The 22,886-nt window shown below is 38.0% G+C and overlaps 1 long non-coding RNA gene across 2 annotated transcripts; it reads right to left on the bottom strand.

Moving 5' to 3' along the window:
- Positions 1 to 3,845: 3,845 nt before the first annotated feature.
- On the bottom strand, positions 3,846 to 22,101 carry LOC139728720 (uncharacterized). Of its 2 annotated transcripts, XR_011710826.1 has the most exons (4): positions 22,072 to 22,101; positions 20,249 to 20,362; positions 5,118 to 5,168; positions 3,846 to 4,281 (listed from the first exon to the last, which is right to left on the bottom strand). It is a non-coding gene; the product is annotated as an uncharacterized lncRNA (long non-coding RNA). The 2 variants fall into 2 exon arrangements; XR_011710825.1 differs by lacking the exon at positions 22,072 to 22,101 and having other exon boundaries at positions 20,249 to 21,011.
- Positions 22,102 to 22,886: the final 785 nt, after the last annotated feature.

Here is a 22,886-nt window from a genome sequence, read left to right as displayed (position 1 = left end):
CACAGCACTGCATTCATCACTGTATAGATTGAAGTGATCACCCATTGAAGGCCTGTAGACTTCTAATACAGTCCTTTTGATGAATAGAAAGCAGAAATATAATGCCACACTCGACTGTTGGAAGAAAGTGAAAAGGAATTACACACAACACATCACAGCTGAATAATGATTTCCAACTGGAAGGAATGTGCAAAGATGCAGCGTTATACAATTCTGCGAACAATTACGTATGGAATAGATATTAAAAGTGTCTATTTAACACATACTCTGTAATGTAATTTGTCTACTGTAAAAGTGGAATTTTTGCAATGTTGAAATTTTCTCGCATTTCACACAACCACAAGCGTGAAAATAAAAGCACGCAAATATTTTTTGCTTGCCATGTGTTCCAGTAGTAGATGCCTTGATTCCGTGGAATTAAAAACACGTGGAACCCATCTTACCCGGCCGAGCACGAAAAATTAGTCGTGCAAATTATATCCACTTTTACAGTACCAGGTAATTATGTATGAAATAGATACCTAAGGAGTGTTTATTTGTCTATAATGCATACAGTATTCTACATTGTGGTATTGAGTCATAACATATCACTTCAGACTACACACAAACACACACACGATATATAAAAACCTCAACCACACTGGCACACATACTGAGTAGAGTATAGAGCACGGCAAGAAACGATGGTGTTGCTAAGGAACAAAATGTTAATCTCTTGACTGTGATTGGCTGAAAGAGTCTCTGTGCAGGTGTCCTACGTTAAATCATCTACAAGTCCCTAAAATCAGAAATGAATGATGCTAAATATGGTAAAATAGGAAGAGGAGAAAGTCTTTAAAAAAACACACACGAAAAAAAAAAAGATAACCAATGCAGTAATAGCCATTTTCATGAAAACGCGGTATACCTATAACAGGAACATAATATTGTATGCATAATGTAGATGATACTGCAGCATGAGTTACTACAGAGTAACTTTTTGTTTTTTTTCAGTGAAATGGGGCCTTGGTTCTGTTAGCCGCTTGTGATAAATTAAAAAAAAAAAAATAGACACACTAAAATCTACGGCTATTTCAAATTCTGCTATAACACTCTATATTTCTGAATAGCCCTATGTGAGCAAGAGTCATCCGATAAACTGTAACTCAGAAGGATGAAAGCATTATTGTGCCACGAAGAATTTGCTATACCAGAAGAAAAAGATTAGATAGATGAATTGCTTTAAAGGGACCTTTTACAAACAAAATTTAGGAGTTACAATTAATACCTTTTCAACAGTTCTATAAAAAGCAAGCAAACACAGAAATGTTGCGATCTGAAATTGCTATGACCTTGTTCTGCTCTATTTGTGAGAGAAAAGTATGTTAAGGTATGAGACTACGTGGTGTAATACTTTGATAACATAGATGGTGGCATTAAGTTCAGTGTGTGAGGTGCTATCAGTGAAGACGTGGAAGCGTATCATCATACTGTGGTCTAAGTTTAGTGACCCGTCACCATGGCAATCAGAGTCGCAGGCATAAGCACCCAAAAAACTGCAATATCACACAATTTGACAGAAAAATGATTAAATCTACCACTTCCTTACCGCAGAAATTTGCTTTCTTCACTCTACCATGCCTGAATTTCAGAGTCTGAAACTGTTTTTTCTCTCTCTCTCGTTTTTTATTTATTTTTTTCTCCTGTTTTCATGATGTTATGATGGAATAGTTTTTGAATTTATCTACTGTGTCAATATGCTTGCCTGTCTTTACACTTCAAAGCCTCTTTTTCTTTCTTTTTCAAAACTGCATCTTTGCAGCATTTCTGTGGAAGACTTTTTGGGGAGAATAGGACAAGTTTTATCTCATCCAGCTTAGAGTTGAGGGAATCTGACAATTACAGATCAGAGAGTCCATGTTTGACTTATCCAGGTTTTCGTGGTGACGGGTTACATTTGGACTGGTATTTATAAGAAGTAATATAAAGAGATTATTGAAGGTTTGTTTGTTTTCTTTTCATGAAACAAGAAAGTAATGATGCATGAATTGTGAGTGACTTGCTACACTGACGCAGTTCTATTGAACAGATCCTGCAATGGTGATAACAACAATAGCAACCAGAGTTTGGTTTACCCTTTCTGAGTGAAAGCTCACTCTAATTCTTGAGTTGATGCTACCATGAAAGTGCACGCAAACCAGTTCAGAGCAGAAATTTGGGTGTTCACAAGATGAGGTAACTTTGATGAGAAATTTTTGTAAGCTGCGGTCACACTGCCAAATGACTGCGATACTTCCCACTCAAACTAGGGATATTTTCCCCCATCCCTGCAAAACTTCTTGATCAAATGCCAGTGTGACCGCTAGAAGTTTGTCGCATGACCAGTCCACCATCTGTTTCCAGGCTGTGCCTCAGAAGCACGTGGTCATTGTAATGAACAGGTTGGTATTGTGACATCACAATCACCAGCTGTCAGGCAACAAACTCTTTTTTCTTTGTTGCACGTGCGCACCAGTGACCCAAACATCTTGATCCAAAGACTGAAAGTATGGCTGTCAGTGTGAATTGACGACAAAAGATCGCGAAGTCTAGCGATCGTAAACTTTACGATCTTTCGCCAGTGTGACCATGACTTTAGATCATCTGGCAAATTTAGTATTAAAGGTCATGGCAGCTCTGTGTAGTTCTCTGAACTGGTTTCTTGCACACGTGAGGAAATCAAGATACGCTACCAGCACCTGCTTCGTTTTCTTTGCTTTTCTTTTTCTCAATTTCTAGTACGCAGCTTCAATGGGCTATGATCTTTCTTTGAAATAACGTAAAACGCACCCTCAGAAATGAAAGATGATCGCTTCTTCCACTGGCCTGACATGCCCAAGAGACCTGTAACAATGGGAGTGTGGTAGGTTGGCTTTGACATGAAGGCATGGGTGTTTTTTTTTTTTTTGGGGGGGGGGAGGGGAGGTAGGTGTTCATTTTTTGGTGAATCTTTAGGACATTTTGATACAATCGAGTATAGTTTGCACATTTAAGAAAGGAACTTGCAAGACAGAGGAAACAAACTAGCTACCTTTTTGGATAGATGGACTGGCAGCTAAAATCAGAATTACACTTTCATTACCATCAAATATTTCATGTTGCCGGGATATTTCAAGATATCTTTATATGATAATAATACACTGTACATTGCTGCAAATTTGTTTTATTTGTTTATATTGTTTTCTCAAAGACGCAAAGCAGTATAAGGTCTCAAGTCATAACATAACCATGGTTCGCAATCAATTTTCCCTCTGTAAACTGCTGATCTTTTTTGAATAAGACGGCATGTATACAAACACAGCATCGTAGTTGAAAGTTATGAATAAGTCACTATGCGTGGAAACTTGCTATAAAGAGGTTGGATATACTTGTACATGTAGCAAAACCCCCTTAACATTTTGTAGGTCCAAACTCTTTATAAACATTTGTCTTAAGTACAACCTGACATAATTAGAAACCTAGAAAGGAAATTATCATCCTTATGATGGTGTTTAGGTCCTTATCAAAATGAGGTTCCCCTTTAAACTGATGCCTACCCACCTCCTCAGAGATTATAAATACAAAAAAAAAAAAAAAAGGAATATCGAAAAAAAAAATGCTGGAAGTACATTGTATCTGAATGTTTATCTCTTCACTTTAGAATAGGAAAGACAAACTATTCTATCAAGTGATCTCTATGTATGGTGTCTGTGAAAGAAAAGAAGAAAAAGACAAAAAGAGTTACTGTGTATGCCAAGCATTTTGCAAGCATATATCATGCAAATAGGGACTTTTTTAGTTCGAAAGTATTTATAAAAGTGCATTCCAGAACTATGACGCCGGTCATGTTTTTCTTTGCCAAGAGGCAAAGTAAGTAATATCCCACCTTGGAAGATGCATAATATACATAATTTCTATTTTAACGTGGGGCAAAATTGTCGCAAGCTGCTTTAATATCTTCAAGAGTATCAACTTGACCCCTGAGACATGTGAAATAAAATGACTGCGAAATACAAGGCATACACAGTTACTCTCGTCAAAGTGCAGATCCCATCACATTTAACTGGAAAGCACGGCATCAATCTTTTTTTTTTCTTTTTTTTTAAACAGATCTCAGATGGGCTAAGCTAAAGAGAGAAAGGAAAAGAGTGAGAGGCAACGTGGATGTGAATATTAGTTGTGTAAAGTGACACTGCAACTAGACGATGAAAACAAATGTAAACGCACCCTCTGCGCCTGGAGTTGACGTGGCACTGCCCTGTATTTCAATAGAGGCATATCCCCCTGCACAAGACAAATTGGCGATCGACGTGGCCAGTTATTGGGAAAAAATTGCAGAAACTTACCAGGATGAATAATCAAACTCAGGTAAAAAGCTGCAAGTTGAGTTTATCGATGTTCCTATATATCAAGCTATAAACTTTTTGATTGTGCCAAAATGCATATAATTTGCCTTGCTTCATTTTGATGTAATAAATGTACAGCTGTATCTACTACTCACTAGTCTAGATGAGAGCTTTAATGTTTTCAGCCATAAACCTCGAACAACTACAGATTGTATGTGTTCATGGCTGTTAACTTCTGCAGATATTCTGCACAGTTCTCTACTCTTGACCTCACAAATTGCTGTAGAGTTCTCAACTCATGAGGGCAGCACATCAAAAAAAGTTTGACAAGTTTTAATTTGAATGTACTACATGAGTTTTCCTTAACTTTGCAATTCCAAGAGGCCTTCTAGCACTACAGTTCATATATCACGGCTTGACACTACCCTTTTTACCCCGTGGCCCATTTGGGCCACTAAAAATCATTCAACTTGACATGTTGGTAGCCTGAAAATGAAATGCAGCGGCCCAAAATAAAAGGAAATACAGAAATTCATTTTGAATTTTAAGTGCCTGATCTGGCTACCATGAGATGGCCTTTTCGGAAGTTTAGCAGCCTGATACCAGTCTTTAGTGGCCCTGGGCTAATTTTGAGCCTCGTATATACATACACGTACATAGAATGTACATACTGTTTAAGGAAACTTCTCCTTGAATGAAATATTACGAGTGAGAGAAAGAGAGAAAAGAGAGAAATCATAAATCAAAGCACATCCTCTGCTTTGGCAAACGCACCTGCTAGCTCAGTCGGGCGAGGAGACAGTGGCGGGGAGTACACTCCTGTGGCTGGGGGATCCGAGGGGGGTGGAAAAACAAATAAACATTACATTAGAATACAATCACATCATACAAGTTCATTCTCTGCTTCCAAGTTGCCAGGTCTTCTCTTTTTCGCGCCCCGTCTTCCAGCGGTGTCCCGCCGTCCAAATAAGCCTGAACGTTTGAGAGAGACCGCATTTCAGGACTTCTCAATGGTTAAACAGTCCATACCTGCTCTTTGAAGGAAATCGTGATTTATTGAGAAAGATTGCATATGTACACCAAAAAGGCTACGTCACAAAATCTTTGTCCAGAGAATATCAAGATGGACATATTGAAGTCACATACATACATGTAAACTCGAGTGTACCTTTAAGGCAACGTTTATTCTGCTTAAAAACAAAAAAAGGCATTCAAACAAGGACACCTTATTTCTGATATGTGATTTGTTGTTGCAGGTGAATAGAACATTTCTTTTTTACGGTCCTCTAGTGATGATACACTTCAATCAAAAAAAAAAAAAAAAATCTCAATAGTGAAGAGGTCTATTCATTTGATTATTGTTTCCTTACCTCTCTCAGACACTCACATACACACAGAGACAGACAGACAGACACACACATACACACATACAGACACACACTGAGCAGTGGTTAATATCTGATACAAGAGGTGGTGGCGAAGCTGTGTATGAAAGAGAAAACGCAAACTAGGATCCAAATGAGAACCTGGGCCCCACTTCATAAAGAGTTGATTTGATGACAAGAATCCAGCTTCCTGATTGGCTGTTTGCTATGGGAGGTTGTCATTCCAGCAAGAGTTGTCATCCTAACATCTTTTATGAAATGGGGCCCTGATTTTACACAAACACGAAAGTGATAGCCTGTAACACCATTTGTGAATGAAAATAAATGATGTAATGCCAATTCTGGAAGACACATTTTTTTTTTTTAGGATACTAGTACTGTATATGCTATAATTTTCGCGTACATAAATTTTCGCGAATTGCCGCCGTCACACATTTTCGCGAGTGGTTAAATTCGCGATTGGGGGACCAGAGAAAATATGAAGTGGTAAAGAAAGTGTGAATTTTCAACTTACTAGCAAATAAGAATGATAGTTATACACTGCATGAAAAAAACTTACCAAACTCTGCGAACTAGTAAGTTAGAATTCACCATTTTTGAAGTGGTTAAGTCCATCGCGCTAGATTTCTGACGAGTGGTCCCCTTGCGATAATGGATTAGTTCTCTACAGTATTCGTAAGTAGACGTGGACGTGCATAAACAAGCTTAGCCAGTATGGTCTGTTCGGTAAGCCGTGACATGGTATACTAGTACTGACATGTTCGTATCATCAAGGCAAGGGATTCATTATGGAAGGTAATATTTTCGCGTGTTGTTAATTTCACGAATAGCTCCCGACTCGCGAAATTCGCGAAAATAAACCCCCCGCGAAATATATAGCGTATACAGTATGCTGACTTACAAAACATTAAAACTTTGAAGATGAAGACATGATGAAAGCAGGCTATCAAAGGCATTTTCTCATCTTATGCGCCACACTGTGTTATATTGGGTATAATATAACTTTGGTGTAACACAGTGTGTTGCACTGTGCTAAATTAAGACTGTGCTATGGTATAAGTCAGTGGTACATCATAACACTGTGCATAACAGTGTAAAAATATGTAGCATGTACACTTGCATGACAATTTCATCTCCGTAAGTCCATTTTTTTTTCTGAAGTTTAAAAATGTAATATTGACAATATAATATTGCTAAACTTTGCGATTCTGAACTATGGGCTCTGAAGTAGAGTAATGCAAAGAGAATCAAAACACACACACTGGAAAGAGAAAAGAATGTGATTTTTGTTTTTAGCATGAGGAAATGTGCGTTTGCACGGATTAATGGGCAGAAACACTGTGAAATATCCCGGTGTATGGCTGTCACAGGTGCACAGCATTACAAGTCTATGCATATTGTATATATGTACTGATCCAAACAATGTAAAAAAAAAGAGAGATTTACAGTTGGTAGTGGTTGGATAGACATGAGCGATGAAAGTTTGCGAAGAACACTTTGGTCACTAAAAGAGCATGTTGACAAGAGAGAGTGCTATATGGGAAATAACATTTGTGTGCACTTAATGGTTGCACATTTTATATACAAGGTCGCTGGCTCGTACAGGGACAAATATCAATACACACTCCTCATATAGTTAATATGTAGCATCACTCAACAGTGTTGAAGAAAAGGAGCACAAACTTATCTTGTGACATAGAAAAAATACCAAGGAGTACACGAGATACCAGTAATATCTGTATAATCCTAAATTGACAGAATAAAAGTTCTGAACAGTGGAAGAGTGACTAGTGTCAAAGTTCAAGCCGATGCAAGAACTATCGCGTACATCAAATCCCGTGACGACTACATAAGTTTGACTGTGATAAGGATCAGGCTTCTTCTGTCACAAATCAGCCTCCACTTATCCACAGAACCTCAGCAGCCCAGTCGACATCAAACCTAATTCTAATATCTTGTGATCATATCTAATTCATATCAGATCTGATCAGCTCCAATTCCAAAGCAGTCTATTATGTTCTTGTTTTACAATCACACTGCTCACAGCAGCTCAACTGGAACTACACTTAGCCTAATATCTGATAAATTTATTTACTGTGACCATATATCACTTTATCCAACATTTCCCTTCATGGTCAAAAACATTGAATTAGAAAAAAAAAGAGAAGAAAAATGTTTATACAGATTTCTAAATGAATAAATACAAACCAACAAACTGGTAAACGAATATCATGACAGAAACATGTCTGAGTTCCATGAATACATTCCCACTCCAATTCCTAGCGTCAAACCATGTTTTTGAAAAAAACAAACAAACAAACAAACAAAGAAAAAAAGAATGGCGGCCATGATGTATAACATCAGACACACATAATTATGATCCCTGAAAGATATGATAGTGGTTTCCATAGTTGCTGATGCGAGATGAGCTTAAAGCTCAAACTGATGCGGTCCATCACCACTGCGTTGCCATGGGAAACAAACAACACGGGAGTAACACACCAAATTTCATGACAAAACACCACAATAAAACATGAGCAAGGAGCATGGTACCTACAATATTCATTCATAGCAAACACAAACCCTGGCAATAAAATGAAATAAAATGAAACAGAAAATCAAAAAAAAAAAAAAAGCTCTTACACCATAGTCTGGTCAAAAGTAAAAAAAGATATCATGCAAAATCAAATCAATGCAAAACCAGCATGACAACCCGAAAGGTAGAAATAATACCTACTGCGCCACCGCCAACCTAGGACACAGAGAAGCGAGGGAAAATTCTTCACAGTAGAAACGAAAGAGCCCCGCCAAGACATTCAGATACAAATTACATGACGTATAACAAAGTAGCGATGCAACAAATTAAGCATACTCAGCGAAACGAGGCACGAATGAAAAATTGTTGCAGACATGGAGACCAATACAGCAATACTTTTGAAGGAATTCATGGAGAGTCACCATTTTGTTTAAAAGAAAAGAGAGCAAAGCATAAAATCAACACCTTTTGATGACTTTACACAGATTTTGAATAGCAGGCAAGCCATATTTTGTTTTAAAAGAGATCAAGCGTAAAATCAACATCTTCCGACTGCCTGACATAGATGCTGAATACACAGTAGCAGCCAAGCCCAGTACACTCACCGAATCTGATAAACACGTAATCTTGAAAGTACACAGTCTTCCAACATCTTCTTTTGAACAATACAAAACCGTTTTTTCTTTCACTCAAGTATCTTTCTATGTAGTACTTAGATTCAGTGTTCTATTTTTCATACTATCATCTTGACATTGCTCTATAAAGAAACTTTGTGTAACCGCTCACAAATCTCTGGCAAGATGAGCTACGACCTCTCTAAGTCTCCACAAATGGAGACAGGAGGTAATTCAAAAGAAGAATGTACACTTCCTCCATCCCAAATCAACCAACGATTTGAGAATAGTTGTACATACTAATTCTCCCATGATCATTATTATCAAGGGGTATTGACATATTATTCCAGAGAAAGAAAAATGAGAGAAAAAAAAAGCAAATGCACGCCAAAGAACAAATTCTCAGAACCACCACAGCCAGACACACAGAAACTTCATCATACACAGCATGAAGACTTTATAGGCTGCTTTACAAAGTGCACCACAATTTGAACAAGTATTTGGCGTCTTACTCTACACAGTATAATAGAATCACTTTTTATAAGATTGTGCAATTAAACAGGGTGACAGGAATATCAAGAAGAGATTTCTGGGTATATGAAAAGCAATTACATCTACATTAACAATATATTAGAAAAGAGCAAATAAAAATATAAAGGGTATAATGAACAGCTTAATGATAAATCTGGAGCTTTAAGATACACATGATGCACAGTCAGCAGAAAGCATTTTGTCATTTTTTACTAATCTTCTTATATTAGGGAAACAAAAAAAAAATCAAATAACTAGAGTGACACCAAGAAAAATACTTCTTAACTATTCATTTAATATTTACTTTTGTTCTCCAGTACATGTACATGTTAGGATCTCATTGGTTTAAAAAAAAAAAGATGCGAAAAATCTGCAATCGCTTTCATTCTGCAACGTCAGGGTCAAGTTTGTGTGCGGTGCCAAGAGAAAGTCGCGGGGTGCAACATCAAACCACATTTATTGTCAAGGTAACAACGACAAAAAGAAAAATGAGAAATGCCTTGTCAAATGGGAGGGGTACAAATCAGAAAGAAACAGGTAAAGAACAGCAGACAAGAAAGACGGCCAATTTCATACATTTCTCGTCAAAACAGTGAAAAAAAATAAACGAAACAAAACAAACTCTTGCCAGCTACTTGGCAGAGAAGCGTCAGAAGACAGATCTGGAACGTTTGAATTCACAATACATCAAAAGTACAAGCGAGAAACTTAAATCTACATGTCAGATTCAATGTCTTTCCTTTCCAAAAATGGCCTGTTTTGTTAGTAAGCACTAATAATATTCATTTCATTTTCTAAGCAGCTGTTGCAGAGTCCCAGCATTTCTACATGGTTTTAGTTTTATCTTATAAAGGGGGATTAATTCTTCACTTGTTTGAGTTGCCTTCCATGTACAACTTTGATGCCAAATTCTCACACTTGTGATGGGAACATCATAAAGAAACGGAAAAAAATAAATAAAACAATGTGTGAAGCAGTAACAAACAAAGTACAATGGTCCTAAAATCCCAGAACCTCTCAATTTCTGTTTCGCATTACTCCAGGCCACGGCAATGATGCAATGAAATGAATGAATCATGAACATCCTAAAAAGCAAATAGTTCCTCTAGCATGACAGACTCATTTGCTTCAATACTTTTTTCTTTTGTGTTTGTTACGAAACAAATTTCACTTTCTGATGAACCCTTTGAGTTCTAAAAGACTTCCACACTCCAAACGAGCAGTATCGTAGAATTGTCAATGTCATTTGTCAGACGTATTTACACTTCGAAACGCTTTTGCATTCCACATTTTGCATCCAATTACATCTCTTTTAACTTTCACACAAACAGGGCATGTCAGACTGTCTTGGTCCAGGCTATTAAAAGCATTACCATTTGCAGATGAAACAAAACCCAGCTTTAGCGCTAAAAAAAAAGTTCTGAAATGTGTGTTAGGGATAGAAACAACTAGTGTAAAAAAGTTAATCAGTATAATCAATGTGAGGTATTGTTAAATATAAAAAATTTGAAAAATAGATTTATAACAAAACTGTTTCGAGACTAAACCGTCTACAGTTATGTTTTAGTGAGAAAAATAGTGGGAAAAATAGTGACATCTACTTATAGTTTAGGGGTTATTGCAAATTATTTATATGGTAGGATGTTTTGTGACACAACTGACCTACACATATGCATCAAATGTGATAACTGGAACGTTTTTTTTAATCACTGCTCCCAACGGTAAACAGTTACCTTTAATGTGATCATTTATTTGCTTTTATTAACCCTCTTTACTGATGTTTGACCCCAGACGGTTTCAAGACTGTATTCCCGATGGACTCTTATTTGGGCCTTCCCAGCTAACCGAAGGCAATAGCGAAGTAGAGGCACGGCAAAAAGCGAGCTGCAAAAAAACGACAGAATTCACACGACCACTAACGTCATACGGAAGAGAGAAAAAATGCAAACAAAATGAGTGGGAGAAGAGGGGCGGGGGCAGGTACAGAGGGAGGGTATACAACAGTGCATTGACCTCTAGCAACCTTAACTCCATTGCAGAGGAATAGAAAACAAAAACAAAACCAACAGCACTGCAAGGAAATCTCTCTTTTTTTTTTGGTGGCGTTTTCTGACCAACATCACAAGAACACAGCACTGCTATTAGGTACAGGAAAACAAGCTGTCAAGATACAAAGGCGAAGGTGAGGCGACGCCCATCAAACGTGTTTTTGTGCTTCGTTTCTTTGAACGATTTGCGGCCGTGCTGTTGTTACAGAGAAAAGAGAGGAAGGGCGCCCACAGGAGGGAGAAAAAGACCAACCTTGCGACCCCTGCTGCCGTTTACTGGAGCTCCGGATGGGCGGCCGCGGCTTGACCTTTGGCTTTGGTGGACTACGGGCATTCAAAACGGGGGCTGGCTCGGACAATGTGTTTTTTGGGGTTTTTTTCCCAGAGAATGGAGAGAACGAGAAACAATGGGTGGGAGGGAAGAGGAGGGGGAAAAGAAGAATCCATGGAAGACAAAAGAAGAAATGGTAAGACAACCTTGGCATTGGATCAGAGTTAAAAGACGCTGGTGATTATCCCGCTCATACAATCATTTGGTTGGAGATGGGATTATTCAAGTCACCACACTTGCCACAATTTACACTTCAAATGACGTAACGAACAGAATCCCCTTTGAAAATGTGACGAGATAGAATGAAATGGCAAAACCCTCATGTTATTGTGTACCATGACATCCCCGTGAAGACTGGGCGGTTCAAACACAGATGAAAAATGAGAACTTCCCGCTAGCCCCGCAGTGCTTAGATTTGGACCCTACATGATGAGGGAAACCTGCTTTTACAAAACTGGGCAATTCATCTCATGTCGGGTGGAAAGCTCTATGTTTTGGGGCCTCCACTGAGAGCAGAGAGGTGTGGCTTGGGGTTGCCAGGGCAGCATAAAATTCTTACAATAAAAAAAAGCAAACAAACAAATAATATAATGGGTGATTGAGTCACCTGCTGGAGTTAACATATCTCTCACAGTAGTAAAGTTTTATATTTTTCCCCCTGACTTCGTAGAGATTTACTACATTTTATCTATCCACTCAGTATTTCAGGAATATTCAATAGATATTCAAAAATATTCAGAGTTGCCAATTTGATGAGGATAAGATGGTAACTTCTGCTGCATGATTCTCAATTCAATTGAATAGAATTCACTTGAATAGAATGAAACTGAATTGAACTGAAAGATATTCAGTTGCCAATTTGATGAGGGTAAGATGGTAACTTCTGCAGTATGATTATCAATCCAATTGAATAGAATTCATTTGAACAGAATAGAACTGAATTGAGCTAAATTGAATTGGATAAAAATATATTCAGTTGCAAATGTTAAGAGAAGTAGGTAACTTCTGCATCATGATTATCAATTCAACTGAATAGAATTCAACTGAATAGAATTCAACTGAATAGAATTCAATTGAACAGAATTCACTTGAATAAAATAGAATAGAACTGAATTGAATTGAATTGAATTGAATTGAATTGAACAAATCTGAACTAAAACATTTTCAGTTGGCAGTTTAACGAGGAAAAGATGATAACTTCTGCAGGATAACTGTCTCTCAGGCTTGCTGAGGTGATTTTCCCTGGAACCCACTGAAATGCCTTTTTCTTCCTGTTTTCATTCATGTTGAGGTAAAGATAATATCAGACTCTCTCAATACTGTACAAAAACAAAAATATGAATGCACAGAGAACAAAAAATGGATAATAACATATCCATGGAGATAAGAAAAATACTATTTCTTAAAATACAAATTCTGCGGCAGAAATTTATGAAAAACATAATAAACTATAAAAGATGATATCAACAGTGTAGAAACAACCCATTTGTCTTCGCACAGAATGAAATAAAAAACAAAATGAGAAACAAAGTAGAACATATCGACTCAATAAATATGATGATATGACTGTTTGTCCCAATCCAGTGACAAGGCATAAACTTGGTCAAGCACAGGATTTAGTTGTCAGTGTGAAAGCATCCAAACTTTTGCTCACTACACAAATAGTCTTAACGTTAACACTTTCACACCATCACAGCAAGTTGGCATAGCCAGGCAACAAAGTGTACGTACATCAGGCAAACTTCAAACACATGAAGTGTTGCCTCACACGCATACACATTGTACACTCAAGAAAACAAACACAACCACATTCAGGTTAGAAGAGTAATGAAGATCTCTCCGAAAATTAGCCGAAAAACAAACAAAAACAAATTGCCATGACTCCTACTCAACACACCAGCCAATATCTCAATTCAAATACAGCAGCTAATATCGACTGAATATGGCAGGAAAGTCAAACTTCAACTTGTGCTTTATGACACAAATATTAAGCCGACAATGGTTCGCTCTGAGAGCCATATTTTCAAATCAGGTACGGTTTTCCTGTGCTTCTTACATTATCAAGTTTTGGATGCTACATGTCTGTTGCGACTGTACATGTTTGCGTTCTCTTTGGCCACCAAACAAAAAGAGAAAAGAATATTAAAGGTCATCCCACCAATTACCTTACAGCCATCTTAAGATAGATAATAATCAGTAAAACTAGTAATGAAAACAATGTACAATGACATGGCAAATAATATCCCCTGATGATGATGATAATGATACATGATCTCACACATACAGTATGTACTTTGTACAGTAGTTTTATGAGAAATGGCATGTTAAATCATTTCATCAGTAATATGTGAATGAATAGCTCTCTACATTGTACTTGCCAAGTCTGTCTTTTTAGATGAATCCAACACATTGTAAAAGTGCAAATATTTGTGTGAGTAATTTTTCGTGCTCGCCAAGGTAAAGTAAGGCAAATTTTGCAAAAATGTTTACTTGTCTTTGTCTTTGAGACTATAGACTACACTCTCATTTCAACCATTGCATACCAAACCTATCAAGCTTCGGTTAGTCTCCATCAGTTGTTGCTAGAGAGGGCAAGCTTCCGGCAAGATTTTTGCTTGTCTAGACAATATTTCGCAAACAAAGCACACATCAAAATTTGAATACGTTACAGAAATGGTATGTTGGACGAATCAATTATTGGATAACATTCCACAACCACACTGAAAATATGCAGCATTCCACAAAAATGATGCAAAAAATATAATCACCAACAAACAAAGACGGATCAGGCACCTTCAGATTTGATGTATGATTTCATATTGATGAACTTAAAGGGATGGTTTAGCTTTGGTTGTGATGGGGCTTTGGGTTTCCAACTTTTTTTTGTGATATACATGTAGTGAGAAACCCCAGACGTAATATGAAGGAGCAAAAGATTCTAAGAGGAATGCAAACTTCATTTGATGAAAATTGGTTTTGAAATGGCTGAGATATCCAAAAACAAAGAGGTCCCAATAAAAGGTGGGACCCACCTTTTATAGGATCACTTTGTTTTACTCTGTTTTTGCATATATCTCAGCTATTTCAAAACCGATTTTCATCAAATAAACTTCGCCTTCCTCTTAGAATTGTATGCTCTGTCATATTTCATATTGTGGTTTCTGATTATCTCGCAAAAACGTAAAATCTGGACCACCCATCTCAGCCCAAAGTACTGTAAAACATGATATATTCGCGGCATGAAAGTTGCGTGAATTGGAGCCAACGGCCTTTTTCGTGGCATGAAATTTTCGCGAGTTGCCTCTAACATTCAATGCATATAGTGTAGACAAGAACTTTCACATGCATTTTAATTTCGCGAATCTTGGCACTCGCGAAATTCGAGATATTAAAATGCAGGCGAACATTCCTCATTTTACAGTAAACCATCCCTTTTATCCATGTGTCGTCAAACTGCATGTGAAGTCATAAAAGTTGGTATAGTGCAGCAATGTATATGGCATGCCAATGAACATTTACATAAAAGTATATTCATATATGTACATGTAAATATACATATACGAATATGCATATATTTATCAAATATTCAACCATGGTAGCATACAGCGACCACTTGTCATTCAGAGCACATTCAATAACATATGCACTGTACAGTAAATATTTATAACACAAGGGAAATAGGGAAATGAATGAATTCAAGATTTGTTTTCTCATCTTAGAAGTGCTGTGCGAAATAGAAATATGTTACCGGGTAATTTCCATTAAACTCAAACATAACTTAATTCCTATATAAAAACTACATGTATGTTAGAACATGCCTTACAGGTGCGATGAGCAATTATTTTCCTTGTTCAAAAAAAAAAGTGCAGAAAAAGGATAAACACAACGAAAAAATATAAACAATCCATCATTAGTTTACCAACATAGTCCATCAAGTACAAAAGAAAATCAGTTGGAACTTGTAACTGCTACAAAGTTCCCATTTTATGGCAGATAAGACTTTCTCAAAAATTGCTGCTGAGCAGTTTGGCAGGAGGGATTTGATAGAGACATATCTTATGGGGTAATTAGGAGCTTTTGTTAACGCATTTTATTAAAAATCCCCCCCCCCCCCCAAACACACACACACACACACACATACACACACTCAACAAATTTCATCTGTCATTACTCTGGTTTGCCCAGACCTGCTGACAGCTGTTGCTTTATTTACAAAGTGCCAAAGTCACAGCAAACCTGTAATTTTTCCATGATACACTTTGTACCCCTGTTATGTAATGAGTGTCTTAAACTGAAGTTTAAATATGTGAATCGATTGATATGAATATTGATATGAATTTTTTCGCACGCATCAGTAAAGCCAAACATTGTATGCTATTAAATAATTAGCAATGCCTTGTACTATTGAAAATAAAGAGTGATCAAGTTTTCATGACCCTTTTTGTATACAATCGTCATAATCTGTTTCATCATAATCCTAAAGAAGTTGGGAAGTGGGGGGAGGGAATGACGAAGTGGGGTAAGGGGAGAGAATATGCCTCCCCCCCCCCCCATGAGTTAACCATATACCAAAACTTAATACCATTAATGATACAGCATGCCACGTTAGAAAGGAAGACAGAGTACAGTTCGACCTCGATCATCTGGCCTCCTTTTATCCGCAAATCTCTATTATCCGGACGCGTTCACGCAGTGAAGGACTTTTTTTTTTCATCCAAAAATTGAGAAAAAACAGTGACTTTAAACTCAATCAAAATTTCTACAAAACTTACACGATTTACCTACAATATTCCCGACAAAACTGACATAAATTCACACCACATTATCATCGCAAAAGTAAGCAGTCATGATCTATAAATTCACCATAAGAGCCACCATTGCGGGGTACGCTACCTGCCTAGCTGCCAGTGCACTGGGATGGCAGCTTGGACGGCAGCTACATACATTAACATTGTGTCTCCCATAATCGGCCAATTCGCTTATCCGGATGAGCGCCAGTCCCGACATGGCCGGATAATCGAGGTCGAACTGTAAGTATGGATAAGTAACCCTTTCTGTTCCAAAGACTTTAGATGGTATGTACAACATCATCGGATTGTCGATGTCAACCAGTACTCAAAGCTCACAAAGGGTTATATAAGGAGCCATCTAGCAGCGTCTGCCATCATAGATGAGAAGGTATATCAAAAGGTGGTAATAGAGGTTTACAAATACTCATCATTTAGACGAGGGAAAAAGGCATGCAAACAAATGATGTGACAGAAACCAAGCATGAAATGAGGCGAAAAAGTAGCAATTTGATTACAAGAAATATGAGAGAAATAATAATGGTTTCTTTTTTAATTGATTCAAGCTAAAATGAGGATACATATGAATGCAAGATACAGAGATATTAAGGAGGAATATAAAACAAAGTAAAGTAAGATAAGGTAGGTAATGGACAGTAAAGGTTACAAGAGTTACTCATCAAAAAGTTTAAGAGCTCAGCTGGAGGGAGAACTAATAACCCATTACAGACTGGTCCCAAACAAATCGGTGTCTATGGGGGAAATGTGTTACAGCCAAATCAGGCGGCTCTCAACGGGTTAATCAGGTTAGGAGTGAGAGGGATGGGGAGAGGGGGGCAGCTCAGCCCCCCTGGAGGGATTGTGCCATTATTGTTCACGAGAGGAGGAGGCGTCATGCAGAGAAACCAACCTTCGCCTGGGCGGAACGTCGACGCACTCGGTCGCACCGGCTCCGAACCGCGCCTCTCCACCTGAGCGTAGACTGCTGCAAAGTTTCAAAGCGTTCGGTCGTTGACAGCATCATATTTTTCGTTACCATTTTGTGGGAGTTTGAAAAGCAGACGATGCAGTGGGGAGGGGGTGGGAAAAAGAGGATTCGCAAAGAGAAATGAGAGTCGATGATGATTTGTGTTAGGCATGGAAGCATTAATAAGGCGAGATGAGATGTCATGTGGAAGTCATGATGAATTGGGATGTCAGCAAGATTAGAATGCAGCGTAGGATTAAGCACTTCTATTTTTTTTTTTTTCTCTCTCTCTTTCCAATGCATCTATTCAAATTTCCTCTCATCAGCAATGTCACAATAGGATCCATCGCACACATCCTACCATCATCTAACACTCTCACACATCAACTCAGTTTAATACACATCATCCCTTAGACTGAACAGATGTCTCTGGTTTACTTAATATATAGCTTTTATAAATCATGACAAATTTTCCAAGAGATGGCGAAACCATTTAATGAAAATATGAGACATGTACTAAAGATGCACAATAGAGTGTAGAATCTTACATGATAATACATTCACTATTATTGCCCTCACTTTGTATTGCACACACACAGACACACACACATGCAAATGCAGCTACAGCGGCCTTCAAATATAGGCCTGTCTGTGACGACTACACGGAGATACATTCACTAAATGTGTCATGCAAGGATACCAGTAATATAGTACACCTGCTAACCGTGAAATTCAATCACTCAGAATACAAAGGGAAAAATATTGCCAAAAAATGTATACACATGTACTTCCCCAATCTCAAACACATCATTACAGTGTTCTTAAAAATAAAAAAAAGAAGAAGAAGAAGAAGAAAAACAGAACAGAAAATACAAGGTTGAACACTGCTTCTCCTTTCCTGAAAAGAAAAAGACTAATATTCCTATTTGATTGGAAAACTTTGCAGGTGCAATATACAGGAGGGAAACAGTTAAGGACAGGGATCCATAATCACATCTGAACCAACTTATGCAAGGCATCCTACTGGGGGAAATATGTGTACTGTAAACAGTGTAAGGAAATGATTGCTCCTCTTAAATACTCATGCAAGGGTCACACATCCCATAAATATGTACACACCGACAAATAAATACATGCATAGGTGTTTTGCCACGGTGACAACTAGAGTTGCATCTTGGGCTGCTAGAATTTATCTGAAGTAATCGCAGCTCTCCGCATACGATTGCTACGATGCTTCTTTTTCCTCGTTTGTGCGCGATACTGATCAATTTGCACGACGAGTCAAACGTGATGTGCAAATCAAGAGCCTATCCTTTGAGACTCTGAGAATGCACAGACCTAGTCAAATATTAGTCCACCAAGCCAGAGTAATACGTAATCAACCATCATGCCACATTCAACAAGAGTCCCAAAACATCTTCCCAGCATGCCTTCGTGAAGCAAAAAGTGCTTTATCCCACCATTTCCAAAATCCACGACCGTTAAGTATGCACAAAAAGCAAGACTATAAGTCGAAGTGAAGTTGCCGCAAGATCAATCCTCTCTACTCCATCTAAGAAGACAACATCCAAATTATTTTCAATTTCGCAAGCTATCGAGGCCTCCAGTAAGTACCAATTTGTGTGAATTAAACAAGATCATTGACAACAAAATGTTTGCAAGTTTTCATTTCCATGTTAGTATCACACAGAGCAAAATTTGTGAAAATTGCCACATCACAAAAATTATCCTCAATTACAGATGATTAGATGCGAAAAAGAATTTCTGGTTCCAATATTTCTCAGCATTTGAATATACTGTATATGCATTAAAATATGTGGAAGGGTATACAAGATAGATTACCCAGCATTATAGAGATTTAACAGAGGGGGAACATTTACAACACCCAACCACACAATCATTCATTCACGATCTTCATGTATATGAGAAGACATTGAGATATGAGTACATGGTTATTTTCTAATATTTGCATATATATGCATGAGTGTGAGGGTTGTGTACATACAGTAGTTGATCAGACAGGATTGTGTACAAATATGTAAATGATGCCACCACTTTGTATAGTGCAACATGCAGAACACACACAATGCACACAGACCATGCAAGTAGTACACAATTTTACTCTCCCATGGGGAGCGAGTGGCAAAACTCCCCTCGCGTAGTGTCCTATGAGATATACATGTATATACAAAATGTTTGTATAATGTTTACATGAAGACATAAAGACATAGAACCATGGAGGACAAACAAAACAATACAAACAACCCAGAAAAAGTGTGCACAGCACTGATCTCTACAGGAAATACCTGGATATCTCATGCGCTCATTGCTTTGAAGCCACTGCACCGCCATTTTACCAGGCACAACCACCATAGTATACACTTGTGTATGGAGCTCATGACATCATGTGATCATGGCGTTACAGTCTGCTGGAAAATGTGTGCAAATCCCCATAGAGTGTGCCTGGTAAGATGGCTGCACCGCGGCTTCACTTGTTTCTACAACGTGAACAGGCCAATGAGATATCTAGTACTGTATGTCCTACAGAGATCAGTGGTGCACAGCCAGAGAGAGGCAGAGCCCCACCGTGTGACAGAAAGCAGACAGGCGAGACCACAGGATGACAACCACAATGGTACTTAAATGCACACATACGAGAGTGACAGGAATGAGGAACGACAACATCGACAAGACACGTAACGCTACCTTCGGAACCGGAGTTAAGAGGGGTGGGTGGTAAGGCCGAGTTTGGTTTCCGCCGCAACTCCGAGCCCCACCGCCGCGGCCTGCTCTCGTAGTGGGGTGTGTGGTATATTCTTGCTGCTTCGGTTTGAATTTCGTTTCGAGGTTATGTGGTTCATGTTTTTTTGATTGGGGAGGAAGGAGAAGGTGTCGAGGGAGAAAAGGGGTGAAGGTGACATTTCGGGGAAAAAAAGGGGAAGATGAGAGGGAGGTTTTGGGAGCGGGGGCAATAGGGGAGAGAAAATACAGGAGAAAACGGGACGATAATAAGGTATCTGGCATACTGTCCAAAACTTTGTCAAACGCTTTTTCAACATTTTTCTTCATGTTTTCATTTTACTTTATGTCTTTTCATATCTGCAGCCTTCATAGACACATACGACTCGATTATGTGAGGAATCACACACTTACAAAGAGAAAAAAAATTACATCATTCTACTTAAAACATCATGGTATGCATGATTTCAAAATCATGATAATATTGATACCACAGAATGAAGTTGGGCATTCTACATTCACAAATTTTGAGATTTCACAATGATGCAAATTTTTTTTGATAGCACTTTTAATTCTATATTCCTTTTTCCCCACAAAACCAGTGATGTCATTCACTCTACGTATGAAACAAAAGACAAAACCACATTAAATGTACACACACAAGTCTCGGCTGTCTCTATACTCTCATCAGATAAAATGTTAGTTTGTCAAACAGCTATAAAACTTGCAATTTAACCATGCTTGTTACAAAAAGGAGAAACAAACAAAACCAAAGGCAAAACTACAATGCTGTTGATGAGATGTCTCGTGTGAGATGTACGCATGTGATGCTTCAAGTAAATTTAAAATCAACAAAAAAATTGTGAATATTCCATTGCAAATTACACAGCAACACTTTAAGGGTTTGCAAATTTATCACTCATTAGAATGGATGGTGAGCTGCAAAAGGCAATATCACGGCACACTCGATGTATTTGTTATGGATGATGGCCAAGAGCAACACATAAGGGCAGTGTCTTTTCGCTGAGTGGCCCATTATGGGCTTCGGGCATTGCAGTTTTGAAGAACAAAATACGTCCATGCAATGAACTGAGGAAACCTTCATACAATCATGTACAGTGACATAAATATTGACTTTTTATTCTTAACGGATGGGCTAACTTTGATAGACTGTATTTAAATCTACCCAAAATACTTCATTATTATCTTCAATTTAGAGCAATCCTCCATCCAAACAACAGGCGTTCTTCCCATGCTGAATGTAGTGACTTTAATACAACGTTCATGAAACAATGGTTTGCTTTAAAAGCTCACGGAACGTGCATGTAAATCATTTGAAGTTTGGGGGGTCGATAATTCCACTGTGAATGATTTTCCCCTGTGCAGTCATTTATTGCAGGGCTATTTCAAGACTGAAAGATCCGACGGCAAGAATGTAACTCACTCTTATTTCATTCCACGTTAAAAACGAGAAGGGAAGTTTGATGACAATATATGTCAAGGTGCATGGAAGACTTTTGAGGTAATGACATCACCACTGCCGAAAAATTAATATTCTTTATATCACTACTTCATGAAAACATGTCAAAGTTTAGCATTCTATAGCCTTCTTATTGAGAGTCTCATTTAATGACACCTCTACCATATTGTGTATCGGACTCTTTTCCTTAAAAAAAAACAAGCAAAAAACAAAACAAAACCCAAAAGCCCTTATTTGTCACAGGCAAAATTTGAGCATGAGGTGGAATTTCACTTCGAAAGTGGTGCAAAAACGCTAGACGGGGCCTCACCTTCACTGCTGGTCCGAGCGCTATTTCTCCGGCCCGGCGTCGAAAAGTCGGATCGAATGTCTTCATAGACATCATCACTTCCTGCTCGCGATGCAAAATCAAATTTTTTGAGCAGGAAAAAAATAAAAAGAAAGCAAAAGGGAACAAGCAGAGTACAAAAATGAAAGCAGCTGTAATACCCGACAAATTAAAGTGAACAGTTCAACCACACGAGAAGAAAAATCTTTCACGAGGAGAATACATATGTCAGCATGCAAATACACAATTCATTCTGATATATTCGATGAGCACTTTTCAATGCAGCTCCTTTTGCACAAATCTTGAAATGCTACAAAGAAATTTCAAACAGAATACAACGAAAACAACAAAAGGCCATTTCTTGTGAACCTCTGAACTATCCGCAGCATACATCCAAATACTGCTGCCTAGATACAAAGTATGTATCTGTGCTGATTCAGGGCCCCCAAAAGCATACAGACAGATTTGCTATCAAGGTTCATTTATCATGGTTACCATGGCAACAGCTGAAAAAATATCGGTGGCCGATTGGCTGGAACCAAGCTGCTACCTTGGAAACTCACTTGCTGTCATTGTTTTTATTACAATAGCAAATACATGTAGATAGTTCAAATAAATTGCTCTGCAGGCTTTCAGGCAGCCATTAATGATAAGAGTGGATAGGACAGTGTTGAAACCTATTCATGACTTGCCTGACTTAGCAACAAGGTACATGAGGACAATGGAATCCATTTATGGATATAAACCTTACAGAAATGGGCAAATTCCATTGCCCAGCACAATTCAAGTCAAAGGAT

The sequence above is a fragment of the Diadema antillarum genome, unplaced genomic scaffold (assembly GCF_040938485.1).
Source record: "Diadema antillarum isolate AM-2024a unplaced genomic scaffold, OU_Dant_1.0 seq00000193_RagTag, whole genome shotgun sequence".
NCBI classification, from domain to species: Eukaryota; Metazoa; Echinodermata; class Echinoidea; order Diadematoida; family Diadematidae; genus Diadema; species Diadema antillarum.
Note: the sequence above shows the minus strand (reverse complement) of the source record. Positions and strands in the feature narration are given on the sequence as shown.